Genomic DNA, 8219 nt, shown 5'->3' on the forward strand with positions numbered 1-8219 from the left:
CCTTCAGACAAGGAGGTGACTGAAAATGTTGTGGTGTTTGATGCAAGAATCCACTTTATAAAATTAAATGCATCATTATTCACATGCTATTATTACAGAGAATCAGGCAAAATATTCTACCCTCTGCCAATTGGCTACACTGCCCCTTTAAGACAAATAAGCAATTTACCTGACTTGCTTTCCAAAGATGTCTAGAAATGCACACGTTTTGTGCTCTTGTAGGAAGCAATCACTCCCCCATTGCTGACTACAAATGATCTATAACTGGGCTAATAACTGACTAACTAGCGAAGGATATGAACACATGTACACACGTCGCTACATGTAGCTCTGGCTTTGATCTCAAAACAAACTCATCTACTCACCACCACTCATGCTGTGTAAACAGTCCAGTTCAAAGTGAATGGCACAGATCCATATATGGCAATGGTCTATTTGCATATAGGCCTACTGCAGCTCTGATTGGTTATGGGGCACCGGTCTGTGTAGAGTACGGCCAATGTTGTGCCTGTCAATGCAATGAAATCCTACTCCGATGCGTTCTGCCTACAACAAATCTCTTGCATGGTTTTGTTTCGGTATGTTGCATTGAAAGTGGCTAATATTGCATTGATTCAATCACATTTCCCACAGTAAACGGAAACGTTGATCGTGTTAACTAATGTGGAAAACTCTAGAAAGTTCGCACTTCTCTTTGCGGGCTGATATTTCTGCTGCATGACAGTCCTGGGTGAGCTGCACACCTGCACTCTCGCGCATCTTAGAGGGAACATTGGTAGTCAGTATGAGCTAATAGACCTCGCTACTGGCTATGCGTTGTGAGCAGGTGTGAAGTGTTCACAAATTCCCCTACAGGTGTGTTGAACCTCACACCAGGTGTGTGGACATCAAAGCCAACTTTCCACTCTGGGTCATGTATAGGTTTAGAGCTTTTACTACAAGTTTCCGTTAGTGTGTGTTTTGGGTCAGTTGAGGGAATCTGGTGCATTCCAGGCTTGTCCTGAGCTCCAGTGCTGCACTCCCTCACACAGCTGCAGGCTGTGCATTAGCAGAGGCACCAGTCAGGCTGGCCTCACCACGGGACACAGTCACCCACCTCAGCCACCCCCAAGGGGAACGCAGCTGCACCCCATTCCACAGCCCCTCTCTCCCCTACAACGCTGCCGCTCTGCGATCTGCTTGGCGCTGTCATCTGTCTGGTCTAGCATCGCAGCACCCCAACTGACGGAGCCCATCACAATACTATAACTCATGATGTAGTCTTCACACCACAGCTAAACAGTAGAGGTGTTGATACTAGCACCTGCCCATAGGATAGACATGCTTAAGGTGGAAATGGCTTGTTGCTGCATTGGGGGCTATATCAAGCCAGGGAGAGGCAGAGGTCCCGTGTCTCCCTTCATGGTGGTCCTCATTAGGCATATGTGTGTGTGATGATGTCTGCAGTGATCCCCTCAGACAGACACCATGGCTAAAAGGCAGGGATCTGCTTGGGTTCTCATCCTCAGTTAAACTTACAATCCCTCTGCCATCTTCCCCCAACACCACAGACACTAGATGAATGGTGCCATGTGCCTCTAGAGTACTGTGGTATTAGTGGGGCAGCCACTGGAACAGATATCTCTGTGGTGCGTTTGAAATGCAGCCCTATTCCCTATATAATGTACAACTTTTGACCAGGGCCCAGGGTCTCTGGTCAAAAATAGTGCACTGTGCCTCTTTAAAGGGACACTCCAGCTTCACCGGCATCTAAAGTTCTGCTCCAGAATGCTCCACTGTATCTTCTTCATCTGTAAATGATTTCAATTTCGGTATTTACAGACAAGACTGAATTTAATTTTCTCACTGTATTCCACCTCTAAGTTATGTTTTGTAAAATTAATGTATCTACATGTTAAACTAATGTAAATAGTATATGGACTGCAGAAAGGTTATACCAGTATCGTGTAGAAGGAAAAAACGTATTTATAATAATTGAATGATTGAGCAAATATACAGTATTTCTTCCAAGCTATCACATTTGCCTACTATTTTGTCACTTCTCTACTGTATCCGCTGTGCCAATCAGTGCTAGCAGGGAAGGATAGTTGTCTCTTTCTCTCACTTCCTTCACTTCTTCTTGGTGATTGTTGTAAATGAAACATGTCTAGCACTTGCTGTTCAGTTCCTCAATAGCAGACCAGACCCTTTCTCTCTTTTCCCTAATGGCTTTTTCATGACTTTGTTTAGTTTATATAGATGGTTTTTGATTAATTGCTTTATTTATTTGATAGCAGAACTGTGCCAAGGGAGATACCCTTTCATTAAAGTATGAACCTGTTCCCTAGAATACGTCTGCTGACTCCTCTTTGTGTGGCTTTGTGCTGTGCGTATTTGTGTTGGATGTATATGGATGAGGGAGGGAGTGTGTGTGTGTGTGATCTAAACCACCGCAGGTCACCTGTGTGTCTTGGAATCTATTTCTGCTGGACCTCTGTGCCAGTGGTGTTTTTTATGCATACATTTCCTCATTGTGGTGTTTGTGCGTTTGGGTTTATTTCGGGCTGTTTTATCCGCTTGTGTGTGCGTTAGTCTGTGTGTGTGTGTTTTGATGTGCCGTGTATGTGTTTGTTTGATGTGGCTGAATGTGGGAACATGTGGGGATGAGGGAGTCGGAGGACAGGGGAAGGAGAAGGGAGGATCCTTTCCATCCCACCCCATGGAGCCTCGGTGGGCTCCCAAATATGGCTGGCAACAGCTGCCCGCCATGCCACGCTCTCTACATGCACACCCTTTGATATGCAGCTTAAGCTCTTATCTCTCATTGGGACGACCACAGTGTCCACGGCAACGTGTCTCTCGGCAACGTGACCTGTCATTCTCTCCCAAATACAGCCCATTTAAATCAACCATGTTTGTGTGTCTGGAGAAGTCGGCATCATGATAAACAGTATCTATCCCTCCGACACTGACACATCAAACCATTTCCAAAGCTCCCTTTCTTCATTTCATCTTTTAGTACATCAATCGTATCCCCAGCCCACTGCAGGGTCTACATGGAGATATGTTAGCCAGGAGTGGGTATAGAAAACACAGCAATATCTAAGATCAGTCTTTCAAAGTCATTCTTTGGATTCTTGCATTCATGTGACTTTGACATGTCTTTTTGAACTCACTGGTATTATGTTTATTAACTAACGCAGAAATTGGAAATTGCACTGCTATAATTTCTAAGGTGTTTGATTTGCCCTGTACTGTCTAAGTATCTGCTCTGCTGAATTTCTGTTCTCCTTTTTGCCGTCTAATGTATGCGTCGCCTCCTGTTAATCCTCTCAGAGCAAAGCAGAGTGGGGCAGGCTGGTTGGTTTAGCATGATGAGCACCAGAGAGATATCACCACAGGAATAATTAGACTGACCTCAGATCAATATCTGGCTCAGTTGCTTGCTTTGGCTCTCTCTCTCTCTCTCTCTGTCTCTGTGTCTCTGTCTCTCTCTCTCTGTCTGTCTCTCTCTCTGTGTGTGTGTTTGGTGCTCTGTGTGTGAGCATTCAGATGAACCCAGGTCAGAGGGTTATTATAGAGCCCTGATCATTTATAGATGAGCCCAAACTCCACTGTAATACAGCAATTACTCTGTGATGGCCCCTGAGAGACATGGGGAGAACACTTTGGAAAGAAGGCAGTTAGGATGGTGCTCTGTTCACTCAGCAGAGGAAGAGCTCCATTCCCATCACACAGTGGATATTTAAAGCTACAATATCAAATCATTATTCGTTCATACAGTTGAAGTCGGAAGTTTACATACACCTTAGCCAAATACATTTAAACTCAATTTTTCACAATTCCTGACATTTAATCCTAGTAAAAATTCCCTGTCTTAGGTCAGTTAGGATCATTACTTTATTTTAAGAATGTGAAATGTCAGAATAATAGTAGAGAGAATGATTGCTTTATTTCAGCTTTTACCCACATTCCCAGTGGGTCAGAAGTTTACATACACTCAATTAGTATTTGGTAGCATTGCCTTTAAATTGTTTAACTTGGGTCAAACGTTTTGGGTAGCCTTCCACAAGCTTCCCACAATAAGTTGGGTGAATTTTGGCCCATTCCTCCTGACAGAGCTGGTGTAACTGAGTCAGCTTTGTAGGCCTCCTTGCTCGCACACGCTTTTTCAGTTCTGCCCAGAAATGTTCCATAGGATTGAGGTTAGGGCTTTGTGATGGACACTACAATACCTTGACTTTGTTGTCCTTAAGCCATTTTGCCACAACTTTGGAAGTATTATTGGGGTCATTGTCCATTTGGAAGACCCATTTGCGACCAAGCTTTAACTTCCTGACCGATGTCTTGATGTTGCTTCATTATATCCATATAATTTTCCCTCCTCATGATGTCATCTATTTTGTGAAGTGCACCAGTCCCTCCTGCAGCAAAGCACTCCCACAACAGGATGCTGCCACCCCCGTGCTTCACGGTTGGGATGGTGTTCTTCGGCTTGCAAGCCTCCACCCTTTTTCCTCCAAACATAATGATGGTCATTATGGCCAAACAGTTCTATTTTTGCTTCATCAGATCAGAGGACATTTCTCCAAAAAGTACGATCTTTGTTCCCATGTGCAGTTGCAAACCGTAGTCTGCCTTTTTTATGGCGGTTTTGGAGCAGTGGCTTCTTCCTTGCTGAGCGGCCTTTCAAGTTATGTCGATATAGGACTCGTTTTACTGTGGATATAGATACTTTTTACCTGTTTCCTCCAGCATCTTCACAAGGTCCTTTGCTGTTGTTCTGGGATTGATTTGCACTTCTCGCACCAAAGTACGTTCATCTCTAGGAGACAGAACTCATCTCCTTCCTGAGCGGTATGACGGCTGCGTGGTCCCATGGTGTTTATACTTGCGTACTATTGTTTGTACAGATGAAAGTGGTACCTTCAGGCATTTGGAAATTGCTCCCAAGGATGAAGCAGACTTGTGGAGGTCGACAATTTTTTGTTCTGAGGTCTTGGCTGATTTCTTTTGATTTTCCCATGATGTCAAGCAAAGAGGCAATGAGTTTGAAGGTAGGCCTTGAAATACATCCACAGGTACACCTCCAATTGACTCAAATGATGTCAATTAGCCTATCAGAAGCTTCTAAAGCCATGACATCATTTTCTGGAAATTTCCTAGCTGTTTAAGGCACAGTCAACTTAGTGTATGTAAACTTCTGACCCACTGGAATTGTGATACAGTGAATTATAAGTCTGTAATAATAATCTGTCTGTAAATAATTGTTTGAAAAATCACAAAGTAGATGTTCTAACCGACTTGCCAAAACTATAACTTTGTTAACAAGAAATTTGTGGAGTGGTTGAAAAACGGGTTTTAATGACTCCAACCCAAGTGAATGTAAACTAACGACTTCAACTGTATGTACACCTCTGGTTACTCTAACGCTGCGTTTATACAGGAAGCCCAATTCAAATATTTTTTGGACCAATCAGATTAGCTCTGAAAAAGATCTGAGGAGAAAAGATCTTATGTAATTTGTCAAAATACTCATTACTGGAAAAAATATTATATAATATATTTTTGTGACCACAAATATACATTATAGAACCCAGTGCAGTTCGCTTAATTTCTTGTGCATTGTCAACATTCCAAAGGAACTCAAACCCCTAAAAAGTGCCCAGAAGCGAACCGAACTGAGACCATCTTGAGAGGTGGTCTGAGTTCGATTCGCTTGAATTCCAAGGTTCGGTTCCCTTTAAAGGGAAATGCGAACAAAAAGCTCACCAGCTTCGCTTGTCATTATTACCACACACTAGACAACTGCAACACCATTTCCCCTCCCATAACCCCTCACACTAGATGACTGCAACACCGTTTCCCCTCCCATAACCCCTCACACTAGACTGTTTAACACTGTTTCCCCTGATATAACCCCTCACACTAGACTAAATCAAATCAAATCAAATCAAATTTATTTATATAGCCCTTCGTACATCAGCTGAAATCTCAGTGCTGTACAGAAACCCAGCCTAAAACCCCAAACAGCAAGCAATGCATGTGAAAGAAGCACGGTGGCTGGGAAAAACTCCCTAGGAAAAACTCCTGAGAAAGGCCAAAAACCTAGGAAGAAACCTAGAGAGGAACCAGGCTATGAGGGGTGGCCAGTCCTCTTCTGGCTGTGCCGGGTGGATATTATAACAGAACATGGTCAAGATGTTAAAATGTTCGTAAATGACCAGCATGGTCAAATAATAATAATCATAGTAATTGTCGAGGGTGCAACAAGCACGTCCGGTGAACAGGTCAGGGTTCCGTAGCCGCAGGCAGAACAGTTGAAACTGGAGCAGCAGCATGGCCAGGTGGACTGGGGACAGCAAGGAGTCATCATGCCAGGTAGTCCTAGGGCTCAGGTCCTCCGAGAGAAAGAAAGAAAGAAAGAGAGAATTAGAGAGAGCATATTTACATTCACACAGGACACTGGATAAGACAAGAGAATACTCCAGATGTAACAGACTGACCCTAGCCCCCCGACACATAAACTACTGCAGCATAAATACTGGAGGCTGAGACAGGAGGGATCAGAAGACACTGTGGCCCCATCCGATGATACCCCCGGACAGGGCCAAACAGGCAGGATATAACCCCACCCACTTTGCCAAAGCACAGCCCCCACACCACTAGAGGGATATCTACAACCACCAACTTACCGTCCGAAGACAAGGCCGAGTATAGCCCACAAAGATGTCCGCCACGGCACAACCCAAGGGGGGGGCGCCAGCCCAGACAGGAAGACCACGTCAGTGGCTCAACCTACTCAAGTGACGCACCCCTCCCATGGACGGCATGGAAGAACACCAGTAAGTCAGTGACTCAGCCCCTGTAAAAGGGTTAGAGGCAGAGAATCCCAGTGGGAAGAGGGGAACCGACAAGGCAGAGACAGCAAGGGCGGTTCGTTGCTCCAGCCTTTCCGTTCACCTTCACACTCCTGGGCCAGACTATACTTAATCATAGGACCTACTGAAGAGATAAGTCTTCAGTAAAGACTTAAAGGTTGAGACTGAGTCTGCGTCTCTCACATGGGTAGGCAGACCATTCCATAAAAATGGAGCTCTATAGGAGAAAGCCCTACCTCCAGCCGTTTGCTTAGAAATTCTAGGGACAATTAGGAGGCCTGCGTCTTGTGACCGTAGCGTACGTGTAGGTATGTACGGCAGGACCAAATCGGAAAGATAGGTAGGAGCAAGCCCATGTAATGCTTTGTAGGTTAGCAGTAAAACCTTGAAATCAGCCCTTGCCTTAACAGGAAGCCAGTGTAGGGAAGCTAGCACTGGAGTAATATGATCAAATTTTTTGGTTCTAGTCAGGATTCTAGCAGCCGTATTTAGCACTAACTGAAGTTTGTTTAGTGCTTTATCCGGGTAGCCGGAAAGTAGAGCATTGCAGTAGTCGAGCCTAGAAGTAACAAAAGCATGGATTAATTTTTCTGCGTCATTTTTGGACAGAAAGTTTCTGATTTTTGCAATGTTACGTAGATGGAAAAAAGCTGTCCTTGAAGCAGTCTTGATATGTTCTTCAAAAGAGAGATCAGGGTCCAGAGTAACGCCGAGGTCCTTCACAGTTTTATTTGAGACGACTGTACAACCATCCAGATTAATTGTCAGATTCAACAGAAGATCTCTTTGTTTCTTGGGACCTAGGACAAGCATCTCTGTTTTGTCCGAGTTTAAAAGTAGAAAATTTGCAGCCATCCACTTCCTTATGTCTGAAACACAGGCTTCTAGCGAGGGCAATTTTGGGGCTTCACCATGTTTCATTGAAATGTACAGCTGTGTGTCGTCCGCATAGCAGTGAAATTTAACATTATGTTTTCGAATGACATCCCCAAGAGGTAAAATATATAGTGAAAACAATAGTGGTCCTAGAACGGAACCTTGAGGAACACCGAAATTTACAATTGATTTGTCAGAGGACGAACCATTCACAGAGACAAACTGATATCTTTCCGACAGATAAGATCTAAACCAGGCCAGAACTTGTCCATGTAGACCAATTTGGGTTTCCAATCTCTCCAAAAGAATGTGGTGATCGATGGTATCAAAAGCGGCACTAAGATCTAGGAGCACGAGGACAGATGCAGAGCCTCGGTCTGACGTCATTAAAAGGTCATTTACCACCTTCACAAGTGCAGTCTCAGTGCTATGATGGGGTCTAAAACCAGACTGAAGCGTTTCGTATACATTGTTTGTCTTCAG

The sequence above is a fragment of the Salmo trutta genome, chromosome 12, assembly GCF_901001165.1.
Source record: "Salmo trutta chromosome 12, fSalTru1.1, whole genome shotgun sequence".
Classification (NCBI taxonomy): domain Eukaryota; kingdom Metazoa; phylum Chordata; class Actinopteri; order Salmoniformes; family Salmonidae; genus Salmo; species Salmo trutta.